The following is an 11,841-nucleotide window of genomic DNA, read 5'->3' as shown; positions in this document are numbered from 1 at the left end:
TTGTCAATTGGATTGTCTAATGCTAGCCAGGTATTGTTCTTAATTTTATAATAAAATTACTTTTTTTTTGGGGGTTAAATTAGAGAAGTTGATAAAACATTATTCATAATTAAGCTTGTAGATGACTAATTCCTTATTCAATGGTCATTATTTGTGGGAACATAGTAACAGATTTCTTCCTTACTGTTATTTAACGTGAAAAAGCAAACTGAGACGACAAGACCTCCTAAGGAAGTGCAAAGTGATGGCTTCATCGAAGCGAGCTGGACACTAAGGAAATTGTAAAAAATAAATAAATAACATAGACAAAAACTCAATAATTCCCAAAAGTATGATGCATTTAACATTTCAAATAATAAATATCCATCAAAAGCATAAAACATCCAATAAAATCCGACATTCCAAATACTAACATCTCACAAAAATTTAAGATATCCAACAACAAAAATCTTAAGTAAAATTTCATTTCAGTTGAGGTTTTTTTTTTTTTTTTCCTCTTTTCCTTTTAATTAAAAATCGAAACAACAAAATTTCCAAATAAAATAATAATAATATCAACAACTCCATACTATTTCATGACCCATTTTGTAATAGCCACTTCATTGTCATAATTCTAAGACTCACAATAGCTGCTAATTTTTTTTCTTTTGTTTTTCTGTATATGAAATTGATTACAAGATATCGCCTAAAAGACAACCAAGTAGTGCTACATACTTTATCCATCTAGAAAAATAAAAAGAAAACTACAATACTTTAGACTATGAAGCATGGGCATTTCGATAAACATGCCATACTTGTACCAACCAAGTAGACTATGAAGCATGGGTACAAATCATGTTGAGCGCCCAACTAAAGAAAAACACATAAGAGGTTGGTAATTTCTATCGAGATCGAGATGGTTTTTTGTTTTTTTTTTGATGGGCTTGCTCCGTTGTTCATATTTGTTCCGTTTTATGCTTATCAATTTTTAATATGCCTTAAAATGGGTTGTGATGGACAATTTTTGTTTTTCCTTGCAGCTATTTTTGCTGCTATTTCAGCTACGAGGCCTCGAGTGGATGTAGCTTATTGCATACATGCTTTGGCTAGACAATTATCAAAGACAAATTTGGCGGTATGTGTTGAGGAAAATCATATTTTTATAATGGAAACTTATCCTATGGAGCACATTTTTGTGCTAAAGTAACTGCAACTAATCAAAGTTACAATTTAAAGTGCTTTTAGGGTATAATCTAAAAAATATATAGTGATCGTCAGATTTATAAATGCATGCAATATTTCTTTATGTTTAAGTGAATAAGATTTAGTGAGTGGAGAGTAAGTTGAAGTAACACTTCTTCTATTTTACGCTTTTTAGTATTTTTTCCTCACTCAAGTACTAGTGCCAAGTATTTTAAGATGTGGGACAAATTGAATATATGAAATATAATATTATTTTTATTAAAATATCTTAACGTTTTTTTTTTTTTTTTTTTTTTTTTTTTTTTTACAGTGGAGTATATGAGTTTGCCTGCGAGCCAGTACTCTGTGTTGGATGCAGGGAGTATTGACAGAGTTGACAATAGCACCTTCAGGTGTTACGTATACAATTTCAAGTTCTTTGCTTTTGAAGTGTGCCCTGTTTTGTTGGTTAGAGTTGAAGAGGAACCATATGGTTTTTGTATCAAGCTCTTGTCCTGCAAGGTTAATGATTTTGCTCTGTTTTTTGTGTTCAAACTTCAATGTTATGTGTCCTTTTCTCCTAATGATTACTTTGTTTTTTTGTTTTTTTGTTTTTTTTCCCTTGCATTTTGTTTATGGCAGCTTGAAGGTTCACCAATTGTGGTTGCACAGAATGAGAAGATTGATGGTAAGAAGTTCATTCAAATTCTCTTTGTTTGCTGCAAAATGGTACAATTAGATTGTATAAGCAATGACTGGACTAGATAGTAATGTTTGATCTACTTTGATAGGATTTTTGTTTGTAGTGGGGTTTAATCTGCTTTAGTCTGATCTGATGGGAACAACACCATAATTGCTAGAATCATTTTTTTTTTTTTAATGTTCAAGTATGCTGATTACATAGTTTTGTTTGAAATATCCTATTCAAAAATGGGGCAAAAAGGTTCTTATTGATATGAAATAGTAAATTATGCTTTAAATATTTGGACAATGCATGACCTCACTTCTTACAAGCTAGTTTACAATTTGATGAATTTATTGCAGCAAGGATAACATGTACTCCTGCAACCAATGCTGGTCATATTTTGTGTTTTGTCACACCAGTTTTCTCGTTTTGTGTAGTTATTATTTATCATAAATTATTGAATAAGATTTATGCAAAGTTTAAAACCGATAATCGTGTGAATCATATTGAATCGCAATGAATCGTAAATTGGATCTTGCGATTCACTCAATTTCCGATTCAACACCATGATTCCCATATTTCCAAAATAAATTTCAAACCAATGATGAAGTTACCTAACTTTAATAATTGAAATTATAAACTTTTCCAACACATTGTAATTTTTTTTGGTCTTCCAACTGATTCATAATTTCCTCAAAATTTTAAGAATGCTGTGCAACATTTAAAGGCTTGCTTGCCAGCCTAACTGCTTCCTAGTGATGAAAATGAATAGGTGCAAAAAGTATGTTCAAGGGAAGTTTATTTGACATCCAGAATCATAAAATAGTATTGTTTTATTAATGCCATTTAACCTTTTTACTTATAACATTTCCAAATAATCCAAACTACCCAAAATTATGTACTCTGTTTAGGGGGAATCATATTTTAGTGGAATGTTGCACTTTATTTTTAGCTTAAATTTTTTGGTTCTGAGTTGAATTATGAAATGCTTTTTTTCAGGAGTGCTTTGACACTGATTTGGTGTGGGCATGCAGCTTCTATGGTGAATAGAGTATCATGTAATCGGAAACAGAGCGACTCCTCGGTGGATGAACTCACTTCAGATACAGCTATTGAGGTATGTAGACACCCCATTTTTGACCGTCCTCAAGACTTGGACGTCACCGTTTGAACACTCGGTGATTATCTATGTTTGTGTTCGTTTGGAGTTCCCGGAGGCCTCGGCTCGCGCGCCTTGCCTCAGGATCCCCGAACTCGACCGTTTAGTGTCTGGTTTGGCACCAAACACATGCATCTTGCCCTTGAGAGGCAGGGTAGGGCTTGTAGACCATCCCCACCCATCACCGGCAGTGGCTAGAGGCCACCGGCTGGTGTTTGCTGCCACCGGCAATGTTTATTGCCGGCCGGCACTTTTTGTTGCCGGTCAGCACTATTTTGTGCCGGTCGGCACTTTTTTTGGCCAAGATGGCATTTTTGGCCGGCCGATTGCTGTTCATCTGCTTTTGCAGATATTTTTAGACAGCTGTCTTGCCATTGCATCCCTCCATACACGTGTATGGAGGGATCCCCCTCTTGTAAAGCTTGTCTTGTAAGCTTTACAAGACAATATAGAGAGGAGCTCTCTCTAAGGCAAAAAAAAGGGAGGACTAAGGCTAGACTTAGGATATTTTGAGAGCAAAAACAACCATTGTTGAGCTCTTGTTCTAGGGTTTGGGTGAGATACATTTTCTATCTCTCTTTCCCTCTCATTTGTTCACTAGGTGCTTTGTGTCTTACTATTGCACACAAACACCTAGTGTTTCACCTTCCTCTTGAAACTAGGGTTCTAAGGGCTTGTTCTTGAGTTTCTTGACTGGTTTGGAGCTAAAGGAGGCCGTTGGAGCACCATTTGTGAAGGGGTCTTCAAGGGTGAGATTCTAGTCCCTTTATTCCCCATTTTTGCATTGATTTTATACTTATCTTAGAGCTGTTTTTGTGATTATTGTATAACATAAAAAAGTTCTGTTTTTAAGCCCTCTTTGTTGTTTATTCAGAGTGTTTTGTTGTTTGAGGGTTGTTGACCACCCTTAGGCCTCAAAAGGCCTCATTTTGAGCCATTTTGTGCTAGCTCCGGGATTTTGGTGTTGAGGTCTCTTCACCACTGAAATCTTGAGGGATTTCAGTGGTGAAGATGATGCTTTGAAGTCCCAAGAAGGAGAGGGCCACCCCCTCTCCTTGTTGTCCTTGAAAAGGGGATATTTTGACCTCTTAAAGAAGCCTATGCTTGAGTGTGTGTTGAGCATATTTGGTTTGTTTTTCATGCTTATATATCCATGATATAACATGATTTCAAGTTGGTTTTGGAACTTCATGCATGTTTAGCATAGTTGCCATGTAATGCCTTATTTGTGCCTTAACATGTTCTAGGTTGTTAGCCTTTGTTGGAGCATGTTTTAGGCTTGCATTTGTGAAGTTTATGTGCTTATTTTGCCATGTTTTAGCTCTGTCCATAGTCGTTTGGGTTGATCTTTGCATGCATTATATAGCTCATTTGTATTTGGGCTTGTTGGCCTTGAGTATGTGCATGTGTAGCATGCCATCTTTGCATTGTTTTAGTGATTTGGGATCATTCTACATGTCATTTCAGTCCCATTTCCATGCTTGTTTGATTGCCTTGCATGCCTCTTTAATGCTTTGAAAGCATGTTTTGCAATGCTCCATGTTTTGGTGCCTTTGCATGCCTTTGAATTTGGGCCACTTAGATGCCATCTAAGGAGTCCTTTGGCCTTGTTTTAACATGCTAAAAATCTGTTTTTGGTTGGTTAATGCACGCCATGTTTGGTCTTGTTAAAGTGTAGTTCAATGCCTCATTGATTTGCTTTGAACATTTAGGCCTTTTGGTGCATGCTTGGCTTGATTTGTTGCTTGGTTTGGCACCATGTGTTAGCATGATTTTAGAGCTTATAATGCATGCTAATTTGTCCATGTTTCCTTCTTTCAAGTGTGCTTGAATGTTGTTTGATTTATGCTTAAGTGTTGGTCCTTATGTGCATGTGTGTGTGCATGCCATTTAGCTCTCACTTTTTAGCACTTTGGCCACTGTTTTAGGCCTTATTAGAGCCGCCTAATTCATGTATAAGTCCATCTTGCCATCCGTTTGCATTGCCATATGTATGCTTGTATGTTTGCATAAGTGCTTCGCCATGCCATGTTGCATCCTTAGCTTGTATGCCTAGGTTGCATTGCATCTTGCATGCATGCCTTGTCCCTTGAATTGGTGATAGGAATAGGGCCTAATTTGTTTGATTGGTTTGCATGCATTTGAAATCAAAGTTGCATACTTGGTTCTTTGGGCCATCATGCATGGAAATGCGTGATTGGTGGTCTGAGAACCGAGGCACATGTCCCTTTGAGTCATCACAATGATAAGAGACATGGTTGGTGCATACATGCCTTGAATTATGCTGCCATGCCTTGTTTTGCCCTCTGTTGCTGTGAGTTGCAGGTTCTGCAGGAATACTCTGCCGACCGGCAGTGTAATGTGCCGACCGGCACCATTTTCTCTGCCGACAGCTTCAACTTTGTGCCGATGGCCATGCCACACTGCCGGTGGAAATTTCATCTAGCCGGTGATGATCCCCTCTGTCCAAGGATGTAGTCCTGAGGTTTTGACAATCTCCAGAGGAGGAAAGGGAGGAAAACAGAGGCAGCTTGCGCATGGCGGCGCGCTTCTCGAGACGTTTTACTGTTTTCCTAAATTAGTTAATTTGTTAATTAATTAATTTGTAATATTTAATTAGCTTGCGTAGTTAATTAATTTGTATTATTATTTCGGCCCCTCCGAGCGAGGGCAAGTCTGTAATAAGTGTGTGTGGGTGGTGTGTATGTCTTCCAACCTCACTTCTTTCTTCCCTTTTACTTATCCGCTTTAATGGTTAGTATTAGGGCACGTTTAATTTAGCATACCTCATGCTATGCATGTGTGCATCCATGCATTTGTATTGCATGCATTAGGCTCGGTACATCACGCTAATTGCATCAATACTTCAATTCCCAAACTGAATACGTGATAATTGTGCATTTTCACATGACATGTTTAGGATAGCCGAGCCTATTCTAGTAACACTCTGTATGCGATGCATTAGGCACTTCACATGGACTTGGATCATGCATGTTTGCTAACAAGTTCTTTGTTTTGGCACGGAGTACTATGTAAGTATTTCCGCTTTAGCATATCACATGAGTGTGAATATTGCCATGATAGCACGCTTAACATGTGGCTAGATGCTTATGTGTCAAAATGTTTTGAATGCCTGTGGGTGGAGGTTGGATTGTTTGAGTTGGAAAAACTCGTTGAAATCCGTATTTTAGCCTACTTGCGAGTAGCAAATCCAAAGCATTTTCAAAACAAACGGATATGCAATGTTTATTCCCAAATTAGGCAATCTAGTCTATACTTGTTTGCTGTGCGCATAACATAGTAATTCTAGGCTAATAATTGGTTTAAGAACACGTAAAGTTTTCAAAAACGGATATCACGGTTAGTAGAGGCCGGTCTTCGGACCGGGCGAAAGGGGGTGCTCATAGCTGACCTTCCCCGATCGTACCCAAGCTCCCGAGCCGAGACAACTCCGGTGATGACGGACATGTGGCCTTCGGCACCGAGTCAGGGTTTCCTAAATTTCCCCATTTTAAAAATATTTAGGTGGCGACTCTATATCTGGCAAAGCAGTCCATGTTTGGTACTACTTTTTCAAAAATCTGTTTCTCAAAACGATTTGCCAGATTTGGACTCTTTGGTTCAGATTAAGAACCGTGACACAAATCGAGTCCGAACTGTAGCACGAGGTCCCACGCGGGCACTGTTACAGTTTCTGGCGACTCTGCTGGGGAATTAGAGAGCTTGACTCGAATTCGTGATATCCTGTTTTGATCTCATTTATGTGTTTCTTTGCATTTCATGTGCATTGGTGCGCCTAGGAACACAGTGTTTGCCATCTGCCATTCCTGAACGGTTTGCCGGAGGCTTGTCTTGTCAAGACATGTCCATAAGGCTGACCGGCTATGGGCTCTGACAGCATGGGAACACAAACCCCGGTTTTACCGGGGCACCCTTTTTGACCATTCGACCTAGTGCATATTCGGAATCCATAGTGACCATTCCAAGCTAGGACAGGTTGCTTACCCGATGCTAAGTTGTTTGAAACCGCTGCGTGCGTAGTGAAACCCTAGCTCCTGACAAAATAGGACATGGAAACCCTATCCAACATAGGGGTGATTTGAGCTCTCTTTTACTTGCTATGTGCTTTTAGAGTGTATCTCTACAGGAACGCATATATCAGTTTGCGAGTTTGAGTATCGGGCCCGAGGGCACTAGAATCAGTATTGTTGAGAATCAGTTATCAGGAATCAGTTATCCGCGGGTATCAGATTCAGTATTTTGGGAACAGAAATCTGGGAACAGTGATCAGCAGTAGGGTACAATTGTTTGGCTACACCCGTGTTTGATCAGTTTGGGCTGAAATGCTGTCTGTTTTTCCTTTCAGTTCAGAGAGTTGCAGAGTTGATACAGAACAGCCAGTGTCTCCCCTTTGCTGAGGCAGGATTTATGGCGACACAAAGTTCAGAAGAAATTGTGGTTATGACAGCCACACCGGAGCAGGGGACCGCTCCGCAGAGTGAGGCCAGCATCAGTATGTCACACCCGCCTAGGATGCCCGTTGTGCACCCAGTCTGGGCTCCCCAGTTATACCAGGCTCGTGAGCCCACCACATTTGAATTGATGGGGATGATAGGCGATCTCCAGAGGTCTGTGGCAGACCTCGCCTATGGAATATCGGCTTCACCGCCAGCGGCGCCGTATGCCGGGAACTTCGTACCACAGGAGCCCCCGCTACTGGGGCGGATTGTGATAGAGCTCAGCCAGCCAGAGGTGGCTTCCGGCTATAGCCACGACATGCCAGCACCAACCCAGACCCTCGATCAGGCTGAGGCCAGGGGAAAGGACAAGGCAAAGATAGATGCCGACCCCATTGAGCAACTGCTGTGGGCAGTCGAGGCTCTGAAGGCCAGAGGAATGAGCAAGCAACAAACATCCGCAATAGTAACCAAAGCTATAGATGATGCTTTCCCCGCTCCAATCAAAGGCAGTTCAAGCCAGACAGAAAACCAGGATGGGCCCCGTCATGCCCAGACAATTCCAGTAGCTCCCACCCTTGCACCGGGAAAGGTTCAAAAAGCCAAGGCAGCGCCAGCTGATCCTTTCGCCAGCGCATCTGGCAAGAATCCTCAAACTGCAAAGTACCTGCCCCGAGGGCGCAGGGTCTTTCACGACCTCCACATGCCTTTGTCTAGGGCATTGTTAATATTGGCAAAGAATGGGCATCTTAAGCCTTTGGAGCCCCGGCCACTCCCGAAGAATCTCCCCACCACTCATGATGCTACCTTGTACTGCGCGTACCATCAACAGTCCGGTCACAGTACCGATGGATGTTCCCGCCTTCGTCATGAAGTGCAGGATTTGATTGATAACAAGGTTATCCTACCACCTACCTCAGGCAAGCCCGTCACCACTCAGTTGTTGGATTTCGAGGGCTCAGATACTGCGAGTATGTAAAGTGAACCGCCTGCGGGCAACATTTGGTACATTTTTGATGAAGCGTCTGGCACGCATTTTTGAGCATCGTTGAAACCGAGTTTTGTAAACTCTGGCTTGGATATTGAGTCGGTCTTTTGTTTTGAGTCTGTCTCTTTGTCTTGAGTCAGTCTTTTTTGCTTAAGGGTCTGTCTTGTTGTATCGAGTCAGTCCCCGTTGTATATAATACCAGGTGATTCTGGGGTTGTTGTCCCGAACACCATTTTGTTTTGTAATTATTATCTGTTTTTTGTTTTGAGTCTGTTTCTGCCGAGGGGCCAGTTGCGCCAACAGAGCCGATTGAAACAGCTGTTGCTATCTCAACTTCATGCTTGCTTTCAGCATAAGTGCCAGAGAATTTCAATAGGCTGACAGTACATCTCGCCTGCTCTCCTGTGTGCCAAACTCATTGCATTAACCTAAGTTTTTCAATTTCAAAAAAAAACAAACTTTTTGAACACTGCGGTGATGAAAACGAAGAGGAAGGAATTCCTCGGGTTTTGCAAAATTTTGATCATTTTGAGAGAAAGAGAGGCGTGCTGAGCCTTTTTATGAATGAAATCGTGCTTGTCGGCGTGAGTACTGAAAAGGACCCTGGCCTGATCCAGATTGGTTCCACACTATCTTCGGCGCGAGCGATTCGTCGCTTCCTTAAAAACTTTCAAAAACAAATGTTTTACGCGGCCCTGCGAAGACCTGTGTGGAATCGCTCTTGAGATTGCGCAGCCTAGGATCCCTCTCAGCCTCAAGATTCAACCTATTTGTTTTCCGAGTTTGAACCCGTTCAGAACCTTTAGAAAGTTCAACAGATAAACGCCATGAGAGGCCTGTGTGGCCAGTTTTGAAGTAGCCTTCGATCAAGAAGCATCCAAGCCGAATCAGAAGGAGTAGACCTCGCCGGAAGAAGCTCGTAGAGTAACCCTGATGGATTCTTCTGCAAATCAGTGCAACAGTCGTTCTCCTAGACACAGAGAGGCTTCAATTTCAAAAAAAAAACCATTTGGCATGGACTTGCTACACTTTTACCCTTTGAGAGGCTCGCTGGGCCGAAAACCCAGAAGGGCGACCCAGGCAAAAGTTAGAGCAAGAGAAAGATACAAAAAAAAAAAAAAGCAAAAATACAAAAAAGAAGAAAAGAAAAGAAAAGACAAAAGATAAGAAAAGAAAAGAAAAAGAAAAATGCAAAAAAAAGAAATAGAAAATGAAAAGAAGCTCGCAAGGTCGAAAACCCGCATTGGGCGCCTTGGCAAAAGTGAGAGCCAAACAAAGTGAAGGTTAAAATACCCGAGTGGACCTTAACCGGAACTACGTAAGGCTTGATTCCCATGTTTGGGATACGTAGGCAACTTCATCATGAAGTCCAGCCCCCAACGCTTTCATAAGCGTCTCAGTCCATGCAATGGTTTCGATTTCATCCCAAAGTCCAGTGGCCAACACCCTTCAAGGTGATTGTGTCCATATATGTGTTGTGACCGTCTTCGTCATCTCTGTGTCTGAGAGTTCGACCACCGCCAATGAAGACTGTCTGCGGACTGCTGCGGCACCATCCAAACAAGGGGCAACTTTCCGTTGCCACAAGCCGTCGTGAGACGCCATTCAAACTAGGGGCAACTTTCCATTGCCTCCCCCCCCTTTTTAAACCAGGGGCAATTTTCCATTGCCTTCGATCCGAGGTTGCGCATCTCAAAGGGTAAGCTCCATGCTTGTCAAGCATCAGCTGTTCGAAAAATAGTTTTTGAAAATTTTTACTGAAGTTGACTATTTTCTCGCAAACTATTCCATTTTTCCAAAATAGGACCATTGTTTTGGACCCAAAAAAGGAAAATTTTTAGTGCTTGCTGCCTGACTTGCATGCTTTTCAAATCAAAAATTGAACAAGTACGTTAATCCGACTCTCGTTTTGATCAAAACCATTTTAGTAGAAAGCAAAAACGAAAGAATGGTTAAAATGATGAACTAGGGGCACAGTTGAGCCAGGCGTTCTGTCTTTCCCCCGTCATCGACGTACTTGCCAGAAGAGCACTCTGCCCGCCAGAAGAAATTGCTGTAAGCTAACGGCATCGGGCGTGAACCCACACCGTTCTATTTATCCATCAATCACCCCGGGGAGGGATGAAGAATGAGAGATTGAAGAATAGAGAGGTGTAAGTTGAGAGAAAAGTGAGGAAAAGGGTTTTGAGAGAAAATCCGAGCTTGAGAGTCGAGTGATGTGAGGATCACAAATGAGAAAGGGTGGGAAACGATACCCAGTTTGAACTGGCTCCTCGTGGTCCGAGGTTCCCCCATCGTCGTTTACGCGTCTGTGTGTCGTGTCTCTTTCATTTGACGGTCTCGTCTTTTGTTTTGAGTCTCTCCCGAGCATGTCTCGTTGTGTTTAGGTCGTGTACCCCCTTTGTTTGAGTCCTCCCCGCTGTGTTCAGTTGTAGGCTCGATATCCCGGTTCGAAAAACCCTCATTCGATTTCAAAAATCATTTATGCTCAAGAATGCTGTGCCATTCTCTACATTCGAGCGTGTCTTAACTTCAACCGGTTCCACCTTTGAGGCCGTCTTGTCAGATTGGGCTGTTTTGTTTAGAATTGCCGTGTGCAGAATGAATCGAATGCTGTGTTATGGGCTGTGTGCAGATTAATCCCTAGTAAAGCAAGGGTTGTGTGTCCAGAATCAGGCAGTGGGTTGCTTGGGTTATTTTGCTGTTGGTTGTTTAGTTATCTGATTATTACAGTGCAAATGTTTAATTTTCAGATAACCAATCAATTCCATTTACATTGAGGTGTAACATGATGAGATGCGATGCAATGTATGAAATGTGTAAATGTAAACACTTTTTCAGATAAAAAGTCCATTTCATTTCATTATCTTTTCAAATGTACAAGTTTTGGAAACAAAAATCTGCCTGCGGCAGTACAAGGTAATCTATCTACCAACAAAAAGAAAAGTACAAAGAAAGAAAGAAAAGATAGCAAAAATCTGCATCTATGTCCAGCGACTCCAAGGGCTGTCAGTCCATCCTGGTCCTCTTCCTGGACGAAGGTCCAGGAGTATCGTCAGCATCGTCGTCAGAGCCCGAGCTAGAACCGTCTCCGGTCTCCTCCTCCGATGACCCTGCTTCCGCCTCTGAATCCTCGTCGTCATCGTCGTCCGGGACTGGAGCTCGCGAACTACTCCCGACGTGTGTACGTCCTCCCCTCGTACGGGGAAATATCCTGCCCTCCTCATCTCTCCCCCGAGCAGGGACAAAAGGTCTAGCTGGAGCACCTCCTGCCATGGGAATCTGGAAAGGAGGCTGAAAAGTACACAAAAAGGGGAATGCATCAGTACGCCGTGAGCAGTTTATCAGTGCAGAATGCAGTATGCGAGTACAGTGTAAGAATGCCGTGAGC

At 41.8% G+C, this 11,841-nt stretch overlaps 1 long non-coding RNA gene across 1 annotated transcript; it reads left to right on the top strand.

Moving 5' to 3' along the window:
* Positions 1 to 904: 904 nt before the first annotated feature.
* LOC114322042 (uncharacterized) lies at positions 905 to 2,965 on the top strand. Its single transcript, XR_014328254.1, has 4 exons — positions 905 to 1,114; positions 1,493 to 1,683; positions 1,804 to 1,849; positions 2,846 to 2,965. It is a non-coding gene; the product is annotated as an uncharacterized LOC114322042 (long non-coding RNA).
* Positions 2,966 to 11,841: the final 8,876 nt, after the last annotated feature.

Source organism: Camellia sinensis, chromosome 1 (genome assembly GCF_055761805.1).
Source record: "Camellia sinensis isolate YWXY chromosome 1, ASM5576180v1, whole genome shotgun sequence".
Classification (NCBI taxonomy): domain Eukaryota; kingdom Viridiplantae; phylum Streptophyta; class Magnoliopsida; order Ericales; family Theaceae; genus Camellia; species Camellia sinensis.
Note: the sequence above shows the minus strand (reverse complement) of the source record. Positions and strands in the feature narration are given on the sequence as shown.